We start from the raw sequence: 23,900 nt of genomic DNA on the forward strand, positions 1-23,900 counted from the left end.
GAAATATTGCATATAAAATTGCCTTTCAACATGGCTCCTCCTGTTCAATCTGATTTGTAAGTCATTCAGGATGATGGAATTGCATTCCTCCCATTTTCTATTTCTAACACTCTCCTTTTCTTCTTATTTCACTTAACTTTATACCATAGGACCTGTCTAATTTCCTTAATGATTTTGATTTCCATGGCTTCCCTCTTTTGTCTTATTTGTGGAAGAGATTGAAATTCAAAAACAGGGTTGATAAAAAAAATTGAAGGAAATTCAGATTACTTTCCTTTCTCAGTTTAATCCTGAGTTCATCACTTGAATACTGAACTTCATTTAAGTAGTGATAGAAATAATTGTACTTGCCTCTCCCCGGCCCATTTCCATATTTGTGTAATTGATCGTTGGTTTTCGATCCAGTTGGCTTAAGGCTCAGTAGACTTCTGGAAGATTATATACATTTAAAGTATTTGTTGTTGCTGTTGACTATAATAACCAGGGCCGGATTTTCCTATAGGCTAACTAGGCTTCAGCCTAGGGCCTCAAGATCAAGAGGGGCCTTTTATTTATCCGTGCCACATTTTTTTATAAAGGTTAGTACCAATTACAACATGTTTCATTTAATATATTGATATATATCACAGTAATGATGTATTTTATTATCTCTCATGTAATTTACAAACTTAAAAATGGGAGGTGAAAGGGCCCCATAAGTGGAATAGCCTAGGGCCTCTTTTCATCTAAATCCGGCCGGATAATAACATAAACATTGTTTTACAATAGGAATCGTTATGCTATTCACAATATCCTACAATTACTTTTCACCATTCAAGTGCAAAACAAGAATCCCCAGTTCCTGCACAATCTCACACTGGGCTACAACATCCATGACAACTCTATGAGCACTTTCAGTACTTCAGATGCCTTGCTGGACATTCTCTCCACTGGAGAAGCCAATGTCCCCAACTACGGCTGTGGGAGGAAGGAGAACCTCCTGGCTCTTTTTGACGGAGCTAGAAGAGACATTTCCATCCAGATGTCAACATTAGCAGATATCTACAAAGTCCCACAGGTTTGTGTATGTTATTCTCTATCTGGTAAAGTGTGTGGGGTGGTGGGGATGAGCCATAGATCCAATATCTTCTCCGTAGAACTCAACAGCTGTTTTTCAGAATATTAGTGAACATGTCAACTATTTTTAGTCCATTATGTTCATGTTCAAATTCACTATTAAAGGCCTGAAGAGCCAGAAGGTCCCTATAGAGGATATTCTACCAAATATTCAACTTTTGAAAAAAAATATCCAGGGTTTCAGGTCCTCCATTAGCATATTCATTTTCACATATCAATAACATTTGCCTTATCCAATTGGATTCTAGTTGGCAATAGTACTGTCTATGTACATAAAAAATAAAATAAAAAGATCTCTAACAATTGCAGGCCAGTTATTCTAATAGATGCTGTGGCTAAAATATATGTCATATTCCTCAGTAAACATAGGGTAGAACAAAAGTGCTTTACATGCAGAGGAAAAAGGTTTTAAGTAGAGATAAAAGGTATATGATTTTTATAATAAATAATGCATAAATTAAGATTTGGCTTGAAATATCACAAAATATGTAAATTGGGTGAACGATGGTTTGTTGGCTTTATAGATGATAAGTGCAGCTTTTGGCACAGTAAATGGAGAAATATGATGGAGGAAATTGATTGCCCTCAAAATGGAGCTCAGCCTGTTGGCCCTTTCTCCAAGCCCTTGTTTGAGAGGGAGGTTTTTGGGCTCAATGGAGCCCTGAGAAGAAGGATTGATACATACCAAGGGTGAAAGGAAAGGGGCACATTTGAGCCTTTGTTATTCGGTCTAGAGATTAATGACTTAACTGCACTAATGAAGGATCCTGAAATACACGTCTCTATGGTAATAAATACATATCGAAACACCCTGATTAACGCTGATAATATTATATTATTATCATATTCATAATTTGGATTGTGTAGGCTGTTAAGAAAATGTGGTGCTTACTGTCATAGTAATTGTCTGGTTATTAATAAATCAAATTGAAAATTTGTGGTCTTTGGAAAACAACACCATAGCCATAGGTGCCTATTTGATGGTAATCCAGTAGAGCCAGTAACACCTTTTCTTACCTGGGTTATTTTTCCCTGAGGCTGAGACTGAATCTTGGATCCCTGATCACCAAAGGATCTCATTTATAGCACAGACGAGAGTGAATCTAGTGCTATTTTTTTTTAAAAAAATCATGTTTTCCAATTTCCTTGTCCCCAATTATTAAAGAATAAGCTTGTTTGGCATTTAATAAATGCCACTGTCAGAAAAACCCAATCACAGCATCTGAGGAGAATCTTTAGGGTTGGTAAAAGTACTTTAGCTGCTGCCCTCAGAGATTAATTGTGAATTTATACAATTTCTTTGTATAAATTTGAGGTATATAATTATTTATTTAAAATTAAACCTATTAAAACTGGCAGACTCCCAAAATTATGTCTGTTAAAACAGAGAAATTTTCAGTTAAAGTTATTTCTTGGATTATACAACTGACAATTTGTATTAGGAATTGTGGTCTCCTTATCTCTTGTACAAGTGGAGAAGAAGCTAAAAACATTGTTCCATCTGGGATACAGGAGCAGAGAAAGATGGTGCAATCTTCAAAAATAACATACAATACTTCCCTTTATTGGATTGAAGGAGCATAGTGATCAAACCAATATTTGCTGTTTGCTTCTGATATGATATACTGCTAGAAATCATTTATTAGGAATTAAGCTTTATTATTGGCTTCTACTTATATTATTGTATACCGTCATAAATTAGTTTTTAGGAACTAATTCTAGCTTAGTTAATGGTAACCTTAATACTGGTTGGCATTAGTACAATGTTTGTTATCTTGCTTCTGTGTCTCGTTTCTATACTTGGCCTCAAAGCTAGGCACATCCTTGAAACTATAGAAGAAACTGTTACCCAGGAATATCAGGCCCCATAGATAAAGGAACCAGAGTAGGGAGTTTTCCTGCCTCATAAATTCTGAACCATGAAAGCCTTCAGCTGAAATGCTCCATAGATAAGGTGGACAGAGACAGACGCTGAACAAAGAACGCTTTGAAGACCATGTTGGTAATGAACCTTTGTCTCTGGTTGGGTAAACTTTGTTTCTATCGGTGTAAAGTGTATATAATACTCTGAGCCACTCTGGCTGGGGTGTGGCTATTCCTTACGTGCATTTCGTCTGTATGTTTTGGACGAATTCACCCAGACTTTTTGCTTTGGCCATAAATAAAAAGCTGTTATTTTTTGCAAGCCTCATCTCGAGTCTCACTCTCTTTGGCATCTCTGTGACTTGAGGAAACTTCTGAGAACTTACAGGATCAAAACACTTCATTTGACATTTGCAAATTTGAATCTAATTGCACTAAATTGTAGGAATGATACAGAAATTTGTGTTTCATTTTTATTGTTTTTTACTTAATTTCTTTTTGCTTTCCATTTTTATAGTCAATATTAATATTTTGTCTTCAATATTTTAAATGATGACTAAGGAACAAACTATTCTAATATGTTCATCATAACGAAGTTGGATTTGTCAATAACTAACACTTTGGAGTTGATCTCTTCCCCCCCTGCCGCCCCCGCCCCTTAAAATAACACAGGATTTTCCTATACTTTTCAGATCAGTGTTGTAGCTGCTTCAGAGGCCCTGAGTGATAAAAGTCAATTCCCCTTTTTCCACCAGATGGAGCCCAAACAAGGGTTCCACTACCCAGAAATTGTCCAACTGCTCCTCCATTTCAGATTGGCCCTGATTGGCCTCTTTGCTTCAGACACAGACAATGGAGAGAATTTCATGAGGACTTTCCCTCCTTTGCTTGTCAGGAACGGAATTTGTGTTGTTATATCACAACGATTCTCAAAGACTGGATCTGCAGCAGCCCTCAGGGATGCCCTCTCTAAGTGGAGACAAGTCAACGTCTTTGTTTACTTCATAGAAATTGTTTTCCCTATTGACGTAATTCTTCCATTCCATAAAATATTTGAAGATTTGCCAGGACCCATTGAAGGGAAAGTCTGGATCTTCACCAATTTTGGAGTGTTTAATATAAAAAAGGATCGTTTTCTCAAATACATCCATAGTATTTGGAACTTTGGTTTTCTGGCAAAAGAAAGGCCAAAGGATGATACCTTTGAACCCTATTTCTTTGTGGAAAATGGATCTGAAGGTCAGTATTTTTTTTGTTCTCTTTCAAAGCTCATCTTTTCTGTCAAAGGTCACAAAAGATGCACCCAAATAGCCCCACTGGAGACCCGATGGAAATGGAAGAGATTCCAGATCCCAATTTACCTCCATGCTTACAGTATCATGAAGACTCTGGCCCATGCCTTGAATGCCGCCTATTCCTCCAGATCAAGGAGGGGAAGGAAGGAGGGAGAAAAGATCTTGGGGTCTCCAAGGCTGCAGCCGTGGCAGGTAAGGGATCCTGATATGGATCCATTAATCTGAGTTCTTTTGGAGAAGGAATCCAGAGGAGGGGAACCATCTCAACCTACTTATACTGCAAAAGGTCAACAGATTTGGACCTTTTGCTCATGTCTGACACTCCGGAATTACAGTGAGCAGATCTTAAGTTTCTGTCTAATTTCTTTCAGTTATTAGAAGAGTGTTTTATCTTCCCTTGTCCAGGTGAGAAATTTTGTAAGTTGGAGAAGCTGCTCTCATAATCTTCTCCTTGTCTTCTCCCAAGACTCACAACTTAGTTTGCAGTCAAGTATGATTTTGAGATCATTTTCATAAACATGTATTTATTTATTTATTTACAAATAACTCAAGATGGCAAATGGATCCAACATATTTTTGTCCCTTAATCAATTTTTATTACAGTCACACACCAGCAATAATAATAATAATAATAATAATAATAATAATAATAATAATAATAATAATAATAATAATAATAATAATAATAATAATAATAATAATAATAATAATAATAATAATAGATTCTACAAAAAACCACCCTACTTGGAAGAGCTTATATCCTTCGACGTTACCTTAACAGTTCCTAGGTCCTTGGTTAGGCCTCGAGCTGTTGAGCTACCAACCAGCCCCAAAGGCTGTGAATCTCACCAAAGATTAACCACGCAATACTAATAATGGTTCATTGACATTGCATTACCTGGAGATGCTTGAATTGAAGATAAACAGGAAGAAAAAAATCACAAAGTACCGGGACTTGCAAATCGAAGTTGAGCGACTGTGGAAAAACAAATCATGTGTTGTCCCGATTGTAATTGGAGCCCTTGGAGCAATACCCAAAGTACCTCGCTATTTGGAAAATTTAAATTTATCAGACTTGAACATGCTGATTCTACAAAAACCCACCCTACTTGGAACAGCTTATATCCTTCGATGTTACCTTAACAGTTCCTAGGTTCTTGGTTAGGACTCGAGCTGTTGAGCTACCAACCAGCCCCAAAGGCTGTGAATCTCACCAAAGATTAACCATGAAATAATAATAATTTGCCTCTGTAATGAGAAAGACGAGACAGTCAACCACTTGATCAGTGGGTGCAGCAAAATTTCTCAAACTGACTACCTACAACACCATGACCGCGTTGCTAAGATCATTCACTGGAAATTGTGCCAAAAGTTTGGATTTGAGTACAGCAAAAACAACTGGGAACATCAGGTTGAGAAGGTTTTAGAGAATGAGAAAGTCAAGATCTTGTGGGACTTCAGAATCCAGACTGACAGGCACTTGGCCCACAACACACCTGACATAACAATAGTTGAAAAGAAAAAAGTATGATTCATTGACATTGCAATAGCTGGAGATGCACGAATTGAAGATAAACAGGAAGAAAAAATCACAAAGTACCGGGACTTGCAAATTGAAGTTGAGCGACTGTGGAAAAAGAAATTGTGTGTTGTCCCGATTGTAAATGGAGCCAGGGACGTGCAGTCTGGGGAGGCAGGGGAGGCAGAACCTCACCTCTCATCATGAAATAATATATAATATATAATAATAATATATATTTCCTCCCATCCCTTTTACACGGCTCCCGCTAACCTCTGGTAAGGAGAAGATCCTTTGGGGAGTGAAGAGGAAGAGGAGGGAGGAGGAGGAGGAGGTGCGCGCGTGGGGCGGTGCCAGCTGGGCAACCGGCAGAGGCAGGAGGGTTCTCGAAACCCTCACGAAAGCGACTGGGGAATGACGAGAACCTTCCTGCCTCTGCTGTACTTTGCGCACTCCTCGCGACTGCAATAGACGTCCAGAAGGGGCAGGGGCTGTTGGGCTGGAAGCCCAAACCCCATTAGCCACAAAAGCCGCTTCTGGACGTATATTGCAGTCACGAGGAGTGCACAAAGTCCAGCAGAGGTAGGAAGGTTCTCGTCATTCCCCAGTCGCTTTCATGGCTTCATCATCAAGATGAAGTCCGGGAGCGCCGACAACATTTCTGCCTCCGCTAGACTTCGTCTTGATGACATCGCCGCAGCTTCTGGGCGTGGATGGACGGAGGAAGCCAGAGCGGTGCCAAGGCAGTCCGGCGGGTGAGCAACTGAGGATCAGGCTGCCTGATCCTCCATCGCTTGCTTGCTCGCTCTTTCGTCTGCCCGGACTGCCTCGGCGTCGCTCTGGCTACCTCCATCTGGCCACGCCCAGCAGCTGCGGCGACGTCATCAAGACGAAGTGGCTTGGAGGCGAAGTGCTTTTCAGTACTTTTCTGTGCGTCTGGCATTTAGGTAGATAGCCGGATATCTTAAACGCCAGACGCACAGGAAAGCACTGAAAAGCAGCTGCTGTTGGGGACCGCGGAGCGCGAGCCGGCGGAGCGCGCTCAGGAAGGCGGGGAATGGGATCACGTGTGCTGGAGGCTGAGGCAGCCTCAGCCTCCAGCACACATGGTCCCATTCCCCACCTTCCTAATGACATCACCAGCCTCACCAGCCATAAACCTCACCGCACATCACTGATTGGAGCCCTTGGAGCAATACCCAAAGGGCTACCTCACTATTTGGAAATTTTAAATTTATCAGACTTGAACATTCTGATTCTACTAAAAACCACTCTATTGGAACAGCTTATATCCTCTGACGTTACTTTAACAGTTCCTAGGTCCTTGGTTAGGACTCGAGCTGTTGAGCTACCAACCAGCCCCAAAGGTTGTGAATCTCACCAAAGATTAACAACAACAACAACAACAACAACAACAATTTTGGCAGCTCAAGAACAAGCCTTAGCCACAAACTGCATGAAGGGAAAAATTCAACATGTTACCACCACCAGCAAATGTCGCCTCTGTAATGAGAAAGATGAGACAGTTGACCACTTGATCAGCGGGTGCAGCAAAATTTCACAAACTGACTACCTACAACGCCATGACCGCATTACTAAGATTATTCACTGGAAATTGTGCCAAAAGTTTGGATTTGAGTACAGCAAAAACCACTGGGACCACGAGGTTGAGAAGGTTTTAGAGAATGAGAAAGGCAAGATCTTGTGGGACTTCAGAATCCAGACTGATAGGCACTTGGCCCACAACACACCTGACATAACAATAGTTGAAAAGAAAAAAGTATGGTTCATTGACATTGCAATATCTGGAGATGCACGAATTGAAGATAAACAGCAAGAAAAAATCACAAAGTACCGGGACTTGCAAATCGAAGTTGAGCGACTGTAGAAAAAGAAAGTGTGTGTTGTCCCAATTGTAATTGGAGCCCTTGGAGCAATACCCAAAGGGCTGCCTCGCTATTTGGAAATTTTAAATTTATCAGACTTGAACATTCTGATTCTACAAAAAACCACCCTACTTGGAACAGCTTATATCCTCCGACGTTACCTTAACAATTCCTAGGTCGTTGGTTAGGACTCGAGCTGTTGAGTTACCAATCAGCCCCAAAGACTGTGAATCTCACCAAAGATTAACCACATAATGATAATGATAATCCCCTCTGAGGAGCTTTACCTTGTCGTAGTGGAGGGGCTTGCGAGCTCTATTAATCCTAAGGGCTATGCTGAACAGGTGCAACTATATCAGACAGGTTTCAGGTGAAGGGCCAGACAAAATTTGCTCCACAACCCATTCAAATATGGTGAATACAAAAAAAATGAAATTTATGCCGGCTGAACCATCGCCCTGATTAACAAGGGTTCTGTTGGATGCTATGGCTCCTGGGCATTCTGCGCAAAATGAGCTACAGGGCTCAGCTCCCTCTGCTAGGCAACCAGGGCATGGAGCTAACAAGCTACTGGAAGAAAAAGCAAAAAAGCGAAAAATCTGGACTAGAGAAGAAAACATCTCTATTATCAAAGCTTACTATCAGTCTGAGCCAGAAAAACGTGGATTTCAAAAACGAATGTATCAGATTTGGAAGGTGAACCACACGGATTGTGATATCCGTGAACAAAGGCTAATGGACCAACAATAATTCTAAGCCACAAATTTTTCACTACAGCAGAATTAACAGGAATCAAAGAGAAAGCAACTAATGGTCTGAGTATACCAACAAAGAAGAGTAACATCAAGAATGATCTGCAAACTCAAAAGCAAACAGAGGAAGAAAGGGAGGAAGAGGATGCTGAAATGGATGAAGATAAAGAACAAGGAAACACTAAAGAACAAACACCAACAGATATTGCTCAATTAGCTGAGAAAACAAAGCATCAAATGGAAGATGCCGAAAGAACACGTTTGCCAAAGCTGAACCAAGTGAACCGGAAAGAATTGAGAAAGGTAGTAAAAAAGGTCAATGAGGCTATGCAAACCATTCAAACCACTACATTAGCTGAAACAAACCAGCTGACGTAAGCAGCAGCCTTCATAACCACCAAAGAATTGGGTTTGAAAATACAAAAGAACCAAAGAGGCAAGAAGAGGGAGCCTAAATGGAAAATTCGGTTGGAATTGAAGATCAAAAAATTTCGTGGAGACTTGAGCAACTTGAAGAACTTAAGGCAAGGTCAGCTAAAGAACAAGCAGGTCAAAAGCAGCATGGAAGTAAGATACGATTTGGAGAATAAGGAGATTGTGGTAGTAATTGAAGAGCTGAAGCAGAAGGCTGTTGCCGTTGCTGAAAAGATTAAAAGGTATTAAAACCAAGTAACTCAGTTTAAGGAAAACTCACAGTTCAGAGCAAATCAGCACCAGTTTTATAAAAGATTAGAAAGTGGAGATGGGGTAACAACAAATGAAAAGCCTGATAAAGAGAAATCTCTGAAATTCTGGAAGAATTTGTGGGAAAACAACAAGAACCACAACAGAAAAGCAAATTGGATCAAACAGATTGAGGATTCTGTTAAAGTGCATAAAATGGAAGATGTGAAAATAACAAAAGAAATGGTGCAAAGACAGTCAAGAAAAGTGAAGAACTGGAGTGCACCTGGACCAAATGAGTTACATGGCTTCTGGTTAAAGGCACTTACAAGTGTGCACAAAAGATTGGCAGCCCAAATGAACCAGATCTTAAAAACACCTGAAAATGGTGAATGGATGACAACTGGAAGGACATTTTTGATCCAAAAAGATAAAGAAAAAGGAAAGGACCCTGGAAACTATAGGCCAATCACCTGTTTGCCAACAACATACAAGCTCCTTACGGGTATCATTGCAAACCAAATTTACGGATACTTGGAAAGAAATAACTTGCTTCCTGTAGAACAGAAAGGATGCTGCAAAAATTCAAGAGGAACAAAGGACCAACTGCTGATTGACAAGCTAATCCTAAAGAATTCAAAGAAAAGATGAACCAAGCTGTTCATGACTTGGATAGACTATAAGAAAGCGTTTGATTCAGTTCCCCATAGCTGGATCAAGAAATGCCAAAAATTCATGGAAATTTCCATTTATAATTTATAATTAATTTATAATTTATAATTTATAATTTATAATTTATAATTTATAATTTATAATTTATAATTTATAATTTATAATTTATAATTTATAATTTATAATTTATAATTTATAATTTATAATTTATAATTTATAATTTATAATTTATAATTTATAATTTATAATTTATAATTTATAATTTATAATTTATAATTTATAATTTATAATTTATAATTTATAATTTATAATTTATAATTTATAATTTATAATTTATAATTTATAATTTATAATTTATAATTTATAATTTATAATTTATAATTTATAATTTATAATTTATAATTTATAATTTATTTATAATTTATAATTTATTTATAATTTATAATTTATAATTTATAATTTATAATTTATAATTTATAATTTATAATTTATAATTTATAATTTATAATTTATAATTTATAATTTATAATTTATAATTTATAATTTATAATTTATAATTTATAATTTATAATTTATAATTTATAATTTATAATTAATTTATAATTTATAATTTATAATTTATAATTTATAATTTATAATTTATAATTTATAATTTATAATTTATAATTTATAATTTATAATTTATAATTTATAATTTATAATTTATAATTTATAATTTATAATTTATAATTTATAATTTATAATAATTTATAATTTATAATTTATAATTTATAATTTATAATTTATAATTTATAATTTATAATTTATAATTTATAATTTATAATAATTTATAATAATTTATAATTTATAATTTATAATTTATAATTTATAATTTATAATTTATAATTTATAATTTATAATTTATAATTTATAATTTATAATTTATAATTTATAATTTATAATTTATAATTTATAATTTATAATTTATAATTTATAATTTATAATTTATAATTTATAATTTATAATTTATAATTTATAATTTATAATTTATAATTTATAATTTATAATTTATAATTAATTTATAATTTATAATTTATAATTTATAATTTATAATTTATAATTTATAATTTATAATTTATAATTTATTTATAATTATTTATAATTTATACATTGTTCATTTTTGTTTAATTATTATACGGTAAGCGGGTGCAGGACGCATGGAGCATTCCCCCCAACTGCCTTGCCTTACCTCGTGTCTGTAGCAGCACAAGCAACTTGTCAGCTTTGGAAGCCATGGAACACCGCTGACACAACCAGAATGGGTGGGTGTCCAACTGTGCAGGCTCTTAACTAGGGCTTATTTGCGGGTAGGCTTATATTAGGTGCATGCGTAAAATCATGCTAGCTTATTTTCAGGATAGGTCTTATTTTAGGGAAAACACGCTCTGTACAAGTAAGAGAACCATAGAAGAAAGATTCAAATGCGGGATAAGTAATGAAGTTTTGTGCTTTAAAAATTCCTGGATGTTTCAATCCTAGTTTCAACCCTTTCTGGAGAAGAATGAGTTTTGGAATATTTCTGAGAACAAAATGTACTTGGACCAAAATGGAGATTTAGCAGCAGATGTGGGTATTGACAGCCTTATATTTCTCCCCAACAAGAATCCAAGGAGTGAGATTGTGGGTTTTTTTAAAAGACAGCGTCTTACTATCAACCAAGACATTCTTTCACAACTAAAGTTGCTCAATAAGGTAGGTGAAAGTTTGTGTCTTTTCTCTGTTTTCCAAAGCCTCTGGACCCATTTCAAAAGGGCTCAGCCTAATCCCCAAGGAGGTGACCATCACTGAGAATTGAATCTGGGGAACAGAAACCAGATTGTTTTCTTAGACTGCTTGGGAGGCTCAATAAAAAGTGGAGGAATGCGTGTTTATAAGGGTATGAGTTGTCACTTAATGCTTAAATCTTTTCTCAGTTCCATCCAGAGGTGGGTTGCTCCCGGTTCGGCTTGTTTGGGCAAACTGGTAGTAGCAGCGGCAGGAAGCTCTACCTTCCAGTCTGCGCAAGTGCCCCCCCCCCAAACCAGTAGTAAAAAAAATGGCAATCTACCACTGGTTCCATTCCTCCAGATTTTATTAATTAGAAAAATCCTTTATTGCAATGTTAGATGCCAAAAGCAAAAGGGAGGAACTAAATGAAGAATCTGCCAGTTGTTCTACCTCCTTTATCTGTTTAGAAGTAGTCAGAGATTTCGTATTTACCTCAGTGAAGACCAGAGGCTATTTGTCCACTTCTACCTCCATTTTCCATAGAAGGAGAGTCCTAACATCTTTTCTTTGGCATTCCTTGTTCTTCTGCTGAGTCCCTGCCTTAGTCCAAATGTGTGGAAAGTTGTCATCCTGGATTTGTCAAGAGGGCTCGAGAAGGAGAGCCAGTTTTGCTGCTATGACTGTGTTCCTTGTCCGGAGGGGACCTTCTCCACTCAGGAAGGTGGGTGACACTGGAGGAAAGAAAATAGAAACCTTTGTGGAACTGGATTCATCCAGAACGTTTCCATGAAAGTGCAAGTTGGTGGACAGATTGAAGCTCACCTGTTTTATTGTTTATTTTCAACCTGCACAATTTCTTATTTAAAGGGAAGAAGAGCAAAGTCTTTGAAGGGAGGGGCTAGGAAGAGATGGGAGGAGGGTGTAGCAGACTGGACAAGCTTTACTAATAGCAGAGAAAATGTCTCTTCTTCTTTTCTCCTTTTCTGTGTGTTTGTGTGTGTGCTCCTAAGCTTATCTTTCTAGGAACAACTGAGCTCTTTGAATTGCTCCAGATCCATCTGATGAAAGGATTGCAATGGGTTCTACATGGGCTTCCCAATACAATACAATACAATACAATACCATACAATACAATACAATACAATACAATACAATAGTAGAGTTGGAAGGGACCTTGGAGGTCTTCTAGTCCAACCCCCTGCCGAGGCAGGAAACCCTATACCATTTCAGACAGATGGCTATCCAACATCTTCTTAAAGACTTCCAGTGTTGGGGCATTCACAACTTCTGGAGGCAAGCTGTTCCACTGATTAATTGTTCTGTCAGGAAATTTCTCCTCAGTTCAAAGTTGTTTCTCTCCTTGATTAGTTTCCATCCATTGCTTCTTGTTCTACCCTCAGGTGCCTTGGAAAATAGTTTGACTCCCTCTTCTTTGTGGCAACCAATGAGATATTAGAACACTGCTATCATGTCTCCCCTGGTCCTTCTTTCTATTAAACTAGACATACCCAGTTCTTGCAACGGTTCTTCATATGTTTTAGTCTCCAGTCCCCTAATCATCTTTGTTTCTCTTCTCTGCATTCTCTCCAGAGCCTCCACATCTTTTTTACATCGTGGCGACCAGAACTGAATGCCATATTCCAAGTGTGGCCTTACCAAGGCATTATAAAGTGGTATTAACACTTCACGTGATCTTGATTCCCTTTGAGGATCACTGAGAAAGTGCTGCTGGTCCAGAATGAGACAGTGTGGATTGTTATTTTACCTTTTCCTTTTGGTATCCATTCTGGATTATTTTCAATTTTTTTCTGCCAGCCAACTAGATTTTGAAAGATGCTATCCTAAAATCCATCATATTAAGAAGTGCCATGAGGCAGAGCTCAGGAGGTTTGCCTACTAAGATGATCTGATTCATTATTTACCTATATTATTTAATATAGGTTCCTATGAACATTCTGTACATTAGACAGGAAATACCGTATTTTTCGGAGTATAAGATGCACCTCCTCCCCCGCAAAAGAGTGTGGAAATGTTGATGTATCTTATACACTGAATACAGCCATTTTTGGCCTCCTGAAACCCTGCCCCCGCATCCCATTTTTGTGAAAAAGGGGCAAAAAACAGGCTGTTTTTCACAAAAACAGGCATTTTTGCCTCTCCCCAGCCCCTGGCAGAACTCTGCAGGCTTCAGCGGGGCTGGGGAAGGCAAAAACGCCTCCGTTTTTGCAAAAACAGGGACATTTGTGCCTTCCACCAGACCTGCTGAAACCTGTAGAGTGCTCCTGGGGGCTGGGGAGGACAAAAATGTTGTATTTCTTACTTACCTCTTTGAAATCTTGGTGCATCTTATACAACAATGTGTCTGATAGTTTGAAAAATATGACAATTATCATCTAGGATTTCCTCCAACTTCATAGACTTAGCTATATATGTTTATATATTTAAAGAGCAAAATGTTAAACGAATATTGTTTTTTCCTTTTCTCAGATATGGAAAAATGTACCAAGTGTCCAGATGATAAATTTCCAAATTAGAACAGAGTCCAATGTATCCCCAAAATTATAACCTTCCTGTCTTATGAAGAAGATCTGAGCATCATCCTGGTCTCTTTTGCCCTACTTTTGTTTCTCACCTCAGGCCTTGTTTTAATCATCTTCATTAAATACCGAGAAACTTCCCTTGTCAAAGCCAACAACCGGGACCTCTCCTACATCCTCCTGGTCTCCCTCCTTCTTTGCTTCTTGTCTCCTTCTCTCTTCATTGGTCAACCAAGGAAAGCCACCTGCCTTCTCCAACAAACGGTCTTCAGCATCATCTTCTCAGTTGCCGTTTCTTCTCTCTTGGCCAAAACCATCACGGTGGTCTTGGCTTTCCTGGCCACAAAACCAGGAAACCGAGTGAAGAGATGGTTGGGGAAGAGCTTGGCCAACTCCATCATCCTTTCTTCTGCTGCTGTCCAAATTATCATCTGCTCCATCTGGCTGGGAGTTTCTCCCCCCTTCCCTGACTCTGACCTCCACTCCCAGCCTGGAGAGATCATCCTGCAATGCAACGAAGGGGCTGTTGTCATGTTCTACGTCACCCTCAGCTACATGGGCTTCCTGGCTGCCATCTGCTTCACGGTGGCTTTCCTGGCCAGGAATCTGCCTGGGGTCTTCAATGAAGCCAAGCTGATCACCTTCAGCATGCTGGTCTTCTGCAGTGTCTGGGTGACTTTTGTGCCCACCTACCTGAGCACCAAAGGGAAATACATGGTGGCTGTTCAGGTCTTCTCCATCCTGGCCTCCAGTGCTGGTCTGCTGGGCTGCATCTTCATTCCCAAGTCCTACATTATCCTTCTGAAGCCAGAGCTGAACACAAAGGAGCATCTCACAGCCAGAATAAATGTAAAAACTTGAGATATAATACCATGTTATTTAAAGTATTGCAAACATTACTTTTATTTGAAAAAGGCATTATTTCCACTGAAATAATATGCAGGAATCAAAGATAATGATACGTGTATATTATGGGAAATGTTTGAATGACTGGAATTCTTGTATCTCCCTGTTCATCACAATAAATCTAGCTAAAGAGAAGAATTCTGTAAAAATCATTTAGAGGAATTTAATATTTGGCAACTACCAATGAAAAATAATTTGAGCATTATTTTTTTTTATTGACAGTGGCTGAAAGTGTATACTGTATTTTTCGGACTATAAGATGCACCTAGATTTAGAGGAGGAAAACAAGAAATAAAAGCTTTCAGCCTCCGCTTGTCCCATTTTTGCTCGGTCACCAGAAGCACTTTGCAGGCCTGTTTTTGGCCTCCTGAACCCTCCATGCATCCTGCTTTCACCCAAAAAAGAGCAGATTTTTGGTCACAGAGTGCTTCTGGGGGTTGGGGAGGGCAAAAACTGGATATACGGAGGGTTCGGGAGGCCAAAAACTGGCCCGTATTCAGCCTATAAGGCACACTGAAATTTTCACCCACTTTTAGTGGTGGTGGTGGGAGTGCATTTTATATTCTGAGAAATACGCTATGCGTGTGCGAGAGAGAGATTAAGATCATAAGAGGAAAGATGGGAGCTTTAGGAGCCCCGCTCTAAACCTGTTGTTAGATCATCTCCATGAGGAGCCTTGGAATGGCAGAATAACCTGGAATGCAGGGATTGACCTGCTCTCCATCACTATTATGTCCTTCTTTCTTGATCTCCTGATAAAACCCCTTTCACAGAAAGTCTTGATCAGAACAGCTGTCTGGGATTTCACTTTGGGGTTTCTGTATGTACCCTTTAGTAATTCCCACTTTTTCCTTCCTCATCCAGAGAATGAAAATAGCAACATCTAACACTATTCTGGCCCTTTAATTCTCCACTCTATCATTTGTCCATAAAGTCTTTCCCTGCTTCTATTCCAAGTGGGCTTGTGTGTATGAAGGGCTGGAGAAGAGGCCCAGGAGAAAAAACCTTTGAGACTCTCTCCAGGAGGAGGCTGAGGGGATCCTGTGTAGAGGCAGCCTCATCGTTGACCAAATGCTCTGGATTGTGGAGTGAGCGTTCAATGCCACCTATTCATCCAGGTCCAAGAAGGAAGGGGAGGGGGAGTAAGGGGGGACATCCAGGTTTCTGGCAAGAGGCACCCATGGAAAGTCTTCTGCTTTCCAACCACAGAGATTGTGGGTGGATCAGGAGTCAGCCTGAGGTTTCAGAATGGCTTCTGGTTGCCACTCGGATCCCTTTGCAAATTCCATTTTAAGCAGGTAGAAAAGGTTTGATGGATCAGACCAAGGTCAGTCTAAAATCCACGCTGACCCCCAGATGCCTCTGGTCTGCCCACAAGCGGGAGGGGGGAGGGACGTATCACTTGGCCCAACATGAAACCAGGTAGGAGTGAGATTCAGCCAGTTCCCACGGGTTCCCTAAAACAGCTTGTTAATTATATGAGCAGTTTGGCCAACCAGCTGAATTGCCTCGGCCTGCCCCCCAATCCCCTCCTGAGGGTGTGCCCCCCCCCCCCCGAGAAAACGACCTGTCTCAAGATCCCGTAGATCACTTTGGTTCAGGCAGTGGAATTCCCCGCTGGTTCTCTCTCTGCGCTCAGCGAAGGAATCACAGAAAATCTGCTGAGCCCAGAATGGGGCTTCCTCGAACTTGGGAATTGGGAGGGTCCAGAAAGAGCAGGAGGACCAATGGGAATTTTTCCTTCTCAGCGTCATCGGTCTCTGGGCAGAGTCTCCCTTGACTTCATCCAGTGCAGCAGAACATTCCAAGCAGAGAAGAAGCCCCAGTTGGTTCTTCAGGCCAAGATCCCCACTCCTACTTTCCCCGTCTCTCTCCCCCCCCCCAGAACTGGCTCTCCAATGACTCTGCCCGGAGACCGATAACGCTCAAGGAGGGAGAATTCTCATTGGTGCTGCCGCTAGTTCTTGCCCGGCCCTCCCACCTCCGAAATCCGAGATAAACTCCCCCCTCCCCTCATGCAGAACCACGGATTCATCCTCTGGGGCTCGAAGCTTCGGGCCGGGGAGATGCGCACGCGCACACATGCATGCACACACACACTTCCTTTCACAGATGAAGTTTCTGCCGAAGGAAAAGTTACTGCACTGGATGACAAGGGGGCAAGGGAAGCCCCTCAGCTAGCGAGGACTTGGGGGTCACAGCCAAACCCAATCCGAAGGGAAGCTAAATCAGAAAGAGGCGGAGAGGATCTGCAGGGATCCCTCCTAGCCCAGCCGGATCCTCTGATTCTCCACCCGTCATCGTCATCCTCAAAAGTGAAGAAACTCCTCTTTCGTTGAGCCAGGAAGAACTTTTGCCAGTGTAAAAGTGCAGATGGAGAATTGTGATGAGCCCTTCCCCCCCCTAGGAATCTGCATATTTTTTCCTTTGGAACAAGAAGCGCTCCTAAAACAAAAGGCTCCTTATTATTATTATTATTTTATTAAGATTATCATAGCATAAAATAGAAAATAAAGTTAGTAAAGAAAGGGAAATAAAGGGAAGAAATGGGAAAGGGAAAGAAGAATGGTGGAATAAAGGGGGAAAGAAAAGAAAGGGAAAGGAAGATAGAAGAAGGACACAAAGGGAAAGGAAAGGAGTGGAATGGTAGGGCTCAAAAATCAAGTCTCAAGATCCCGTGGAACCCTTTGGCTCAGGCAGTCCAGTTCCACGCTGCTTCCCTCTCTCTGCTAAGCGAAGGGATCGCAGAAAGGCTGCCGAGCCCAGAACGGCACTTCAGAGGACACAATGCCTGAGAAACGCCTGAGAAACGCCTGATGTGCAGAGAAATGCCGGCTACAACCAGCGAATCGCGTTTTCCCAGGAACCTACGAAGCCCTAGAGGACCAGTGGGAATTCTCCTTTCTGCATCGTCATCAGTCTCTGGGCAGAGTCTTCCTTGACTTCACCAGCTGGAGGAGAATGTTCGGTGCAGAGAGAGAAGCGGAGAGAAGCAGGATGGAGTGCAGCGGGCAGGAGAAGAGCCGGGTGGGCGAGTGACGGGTGGCTTCTTCCAAACCGGGCAGCAGGGATGGCGGTCAGGGGCTTCCTGTGCTTCTTCTCAGTCTCCAGAGGCTGCGGCCGAGGAGAGCGGCAGGAGGACCCACGGGGGGGGGGGGGCGAGCGTGCCCCCCCCCGGATCTGAGAGAGACGAGAAGCTGGCGGGCAGGGGGGGGCTCTGAACCCACGCGGGACGTGGCGGGGGCTCGGAACCGCTGCAGACCCTGCAAGGTGGGCAGTGAGGCGGTGGGCGCTGCGGAGGGGGTGGTGGGAAGTCTAGTTTTGGAAGGAGCGTATCGGCCGTCGCCAGCGTCCAGGGATGGCTTCTCTCCCTCCGAGGTTGCAGCCGTCGGGTGGGGAAGAAACGGTGCCCGGCTCCACTCCAGGACAGGAGAGGCCAGGAGCAGCAGCAGCAGCAAAGTTGGAGGCTCTTGGAACGGGAGGAGGGACGGGAGGGAACCGAATCTACTTTTGGTCCTGGGGGGTGGGTGGTATCAAAATCCGCCCTTGTTTACCTGCATCCAGGTAAAGGGGGATTTCTTTGTGCCTCTCTCTCCCCCCTTAGTCGCTTCCCCGCTCTTCCTCCTACCTGGCATTCCTACACGGAGGTCCTTCTGCCTGGCAGCTGTCTGCCCAGAAGCCCGAAGGGAAGGGCAGCGGGGGGGGCACTACCCCCCCCAGGACTGAAGCCCCCTTTCTGCCTCTGTCAACGACTGCACTGAGACCACTTCTCTCCCAGACCCCCCTCCCCAATACCTGGATCTTCTGTATGTGGGGAAGTGGGGGGGGTGATGGGGAAAGCTCAGACCGTCTTCTCTCCCCAAAGTACAGACATCTGGGCCAGTGGGGTTTTCTCCGCCTTGCGGAGATGCAAGAAACGGCAGCCCTCCAGATGCAGGGGGGGAACCTTCTGGCACTATTCAGAGACCGAAGCCCTGATTGGAGGACTTTGTGACGTGAAGAGGCAGTTAAAAGAAAGCCTCTTTTTCTAGACGGGAAGTGTGGGAAATGGTGAAAAGGGGGGGGGGAGTTGATGTGCGGCAGAGTGTGGTGTGTCCTCAGTGGGTGGGATGTTTTTTTTTTTTTCCAAAAAGTTTTATTGGTTTTTTTAAAAACATTTATGTGGAAAAGGGTAGGTGGAATTACAAATTTTGGCAGTTGCAAGTGTGGCAGACGCCCCCTCCCTCCAAACTCCTAGGTTACATCAAAATATCAAATCTTAATACATGATCATAAAAAGTCAGCATCTTAATTCTAGAAAGAATAATTTTCAATCAATTTATATAATTATAATATATAGTCTAATTATAAATTCATTTTTACTTTCGGTCTGTTTATAACATTGTGATTTTCTTATTTATTTTTGTGATCTGAGCTTTCTTGGTGTTGACCCTTCACCCCCCGCTGGCAGAGCTCCGGCCCCTCCCGTGTCCTGTATGACCGTTGTAGTGTCTTCTGTTTTTTCTAGGTTGGCTTTATTTTTTTCCATAAAGGCCTGTGCCTCTATGGGTGTATTAATTCTGATTCTTGTCTCCTCCCAGAATATCAGCATACCTTCAGGCATCAACCATCTAAACCACACCCCCTTCTGGTATAATTTATTCGCCAATTGCGAATAGCTTTTCCTTTTTTCCCTAATTTTTTTGGGAATCTGCTTTAGAATGGTTATCTCCCTGTCACAGTATGTCAATGTTTGCCCCCTTTGTACACCCAGAATTTCATCTCTTGTGGTTTTCCTAAGGAATTTAATGTGAACCTCCCTGGGTACATTATGTGTTCTGGCATATGCTGAATTCACTCTATAGGCTAGGTCTATCTCCCATTCCATCTGCTGTTTATCTTTGTGTATGTATTCAGCTAAAATATTAGTCATAATGTCCCTTATGTTTTCCCCATCTGCTTCTATTACATTTTGAAATCTAAGATAAAAAGACATTCTCTCAAACTCTATTTTCATTTGTTGGATGTCAAGTTCTTTGTTCCCCTTCTGTAAGGCCTCTACCCCCCCTCGCCTCCGCCACCCCACCCTCCACAAGGTCCAGTCTCTGTGAATTCTTAAAGATTTGGGCTTGGTTCTGTTTAATTTCATCTTTCATTTCCCTTAACTGTTTCTTAATTTCCTCCTGGCCCTGTAGAATTTGTTGAAGCATTTGTTGAAAGTCTATCTCTGTAGTCTTGGGTTGCATCAGTTCTGTTATCTTTGACTGTGTAGCTGGGCTAGACGTTGCAGACGTTGGGGCAGAAGTAGCAAATCCAGGCTTTCCAGGAGGTGGTCTTTTTGGAGACATGGTTTTTAAAGCAAGGAAATCAGTCAGAGTAGAGACTGGGCAGCTGGAGAAGTAGAGCAGGCAGGCGAATCCAGAAGGCAGAGGATCCAAACAGATGGGGATTTCTTTAGTCAGTCTAGCAATAGATGAAAGTTTTTTCCCCAAAGAGTTCAGAAAAGAACAATCCACAAGAGATTCCTCTGGGTGACTCGGAGACAAAGACCGGAAGCCTGAATTTTAAAGGTGGAGTCAGGTTTCACAGTTCATGAAGACAACGGAAGTGTGCCATCTTGCCCTGCCAGCTTTGGGCTCAGAGGCATAATAAAATTTTAAAAGTTCAGAAAATTCTCAGTTCACCCATAAGTTCTGGAGCTAAGTCCAATGAAAGTCACTTTTATGAGGGTGAGGCATCATTAGTTGGCTCTCCCCCCTCCTCCTTCCCCTGAGGGCGAAAGCAAAATCTTCTCAAGCCGCTTGTCCAAGGGAGGGGGGGAAATCCCCCTCCCTCTAGCCGCACCTCTAGCAGAAATCCGAAAGTTTAACTTTTTTTAAAAAAAATGCTGAAAGGTCCATAAATTCAAGATAGAGGGAATGGAGAAGGGGAGCCTCTCACCACATTGCCGCTGCTTCGTTCAAGAGCGCGTTCTCCGAACGGCATGGGGCGAGGCGCGCGCACACGGGCGCCCTCCGAGACTGCTCCCCGGTGCCTAGAACGAAGCGGAGAAGCCCCCGCCAGCCGCCGCCGACGCCAGGACCCTCCGCGAGCCGTTCCCTCGGCAGGACACCTCTCCGGGGCGTCCTGTGCCCCCCCAGAAGCGGGGGAAGCCCACCGGGAGAGCGGGAGCAGGCAAAGGCTTGCCTGTCGCCGTAGCCGCCGGAACCGGAAGTCTGGTGGGTGGGATGTTGAAGGGGCAACCAAAGACTCCAAAGAGGGGTTTGGCAGCACGGGGCAAGGACTTCAAAGTTAGTGGAGGTGTTGTGTGGCTGGTGTGCCTTGTTCCGACTTTCCCCGTGTGCAAGGGAAGCGGGACAGGCAAGGGGTAGGCGCGATGGCTGTGTGTTTGAGGAAGGCGAGAGGGGGGCGGGGAGGCACCTAACTATCTTTCCTCTGTCCATCCACCCATCCACCCATTCCTGTGTGTCGACATTAGTGTCTCTCAGCGTCCACCTCTCTCCCCTAAATGAATCAAGAGAACGGGGCATTTCTCTTGGATCTCCTGTCCAAGGGCCTCATCCAGGTGATCCTGGAGAATGAGGAATTTGCATGAAGTCTGCCTGAGTTGACAGAAACGGGAAGGGAAAGGGGGATTGAAAGGGAGGAGGGGGAGGGAAGAGGAAGGGGGATTGAAAGAGAGGGAAGGGAGGGGAAGGGAGAGGGGGATTGAAAGAGAGGAGGGGGAGGGAAGAGGAAGGGGGATTGAAAGAGAGGGAAGGGAGGGGAAGGGAGAGGGGGATTGAAAGAGAGGAGGGGGAGGGAAGAGGAAGGAGGATTGAAAGAGAGGAGGGGGAGAAGGGAAAGGGGGATTGAAAGAGAGGGAGGAGAGGGGGAGGGAAGGGAAAGGGGGATGGAAAGAGGAGAGGGAGGGGGATTGAAAGAGAGGGAAGGGAGGGGAAGAGGAAGGGGGATTGAAAGAGAGGAGGAGAGAAGGGAAATGGGGATTGAAAGTGAGGGAAGGGAGGGGAAGGGAAAGGGGGATTGAAAGAGAGGGAAGGGAGGGGAAGGGAAATGGGGATTGAAAGAGAGGGAGGAGAGGGGGAGGGAAGGGAAAGGGGGATGGAAAGAAGATGGGGGGAAGGGGATTGAAAGAGGAGAGGTTGGGGGAGGGAAGGGGGATTGAAAGAGAGGGAAGGGAGGGGAAAGGGGGATTAACAGAGGAGGGGAGGGGGATTGAAGGAGGAGGTTTCTACATATGGAAATAGAGAGTGAAGCCTTCTAGCAAGAGGCTTCACTCAGGTCCAACTCTTAAACAGGAATTACCATACTATAAGCTCATTGGTCAAATTGATTGGCTGGAAGATGAAGCAATCTCAGTGGCTGGGCTGCCATACAGGTCCCTTTAAAAGAGGGAGCCAGAAAAATATCAAATATCTAATTATGCACATAACCACTGCAGTGAGAATTTCATTTGCACAGAATTGGAAAAATAAATACATACCAATGGAAGAAAATGTAATAAAAAAAATACTATGAAAGAATTAAAAGATAAAGAAGAATGTGAACATTGTTCAGAATGGGACTTACAGTATAATTGGCTAGAGCAAAGGGGGGAGCGGGGAGTAGGAAAGCAATAAAGAAAAGAAGAAAGTTAAAGAAATTAAAAAACAATTACAAAACCGGAAAATGAAATAAAGGATGGAAATACAAAATAGACTGTAGACAAGAATAGTAGGAAATAAAATGATATAAGATGATTTAAATGTATATAAAGGTTGTTAGATATAGAAACTGATAGAAAAGATATATGAAATAAAATATGTATATGTATATTTATGTAGCTATAATTATATAAGATTTACAAGTACAAATAAAGGAAACACAATGGATATGTAAAAGAAATATAATGTGTTGCAAAGATGTTGTGTTTGTAGAGAGTTTCCTAGAAGGCAACAACCTATGGGAGCTATCGGATGGCAGGAAAAAGGCCCTTTTCCTGAGTTATGGTGGACCTGAAGTTCTGGATGTGGCTGAAGCGCTTTCAGAGCCAGCAGACTTACAGGCGGTACCATGGAGACCACTCCAGAAATCACTCCAGGCTCCTTATGCACACAGACCCTCAACGATGGGGAATAAACACAATTTTTACAACAGGCATCAAGAGGAAGGTGAGACGATTAATCAGTACATCACAGCTTTGCAGGAAACCGCCGCTGGTTGTGGATTTACCAATATAGAGGAAGCTGTGTTAGATAGACTCCTATCGGGATGGAGAGACCTTGATTTACAGAGAAGGCTCCTATCAAAGCCTCATCTCACTTTCAAAGCAGCGTTAGAAGAAACCAGAGCAGCGGATGCAACCGGCAAGTCCTCAGCCGCAATTCAAAGAGCTGGAAACTCAAATGTATCACCAAGAGCAGCCACCGTGCCTCAAGGGAGCTGGGAGCAGGAAGACCCCACCAATGAAGACGATGAGGCCCATCGGCTAAGAGTCGAAAGGAAGAAAGGGAATAAAGAGACAAGAGGAAGATGGCCGTTTTGGGCTGGCTGTGAGGGAAATCATCCCAGAGCGAGATTCCTAGACACAATTCGCCAAAGGTGCGAGTGGAAGGTGCACATAGCAAAGGCTTCCTGCGATGTACCTACAATGGCCAGCCATGCAGCAGTCAGAAAGACAATCGGGATTCCGACGAGCGAAGTTCACAAAAAACCACTGAGAGAACTGAGTCGAGGATGAGAAAGAAACGACCACGGGAGACTCCAGCACATAGAACTCAAAGGAGCTCCACCTCACAGCTCTCATCCAAGGGCTCCCTTGTGACATAGAGTTGGAGACAGGGTCATACTTGTCCATAGTATCCTGGAAGGCCATAAAGGAGGCAGTTCCGGAACTGGGAAAAGAACAACTAAAGCCTCAGAAAGTGATCTTAAAAAATTACCAAGTGTTGTGGCCCAGCAGGATCCGCTGGAGCTGCTGAGGGACT

The sequence above is a fragment of the Natrix helvetica genome (genome assembly GCF_964273705.1).
Source record: "Natrix helvetica genome assembly, chromosome: 5".
Taxonomy (NCBI): Eukaryota; Metazoa; Chordata; class Lepidosauria; order Squamata; family Natricidae; genus Natrix; species Natrix helvetica.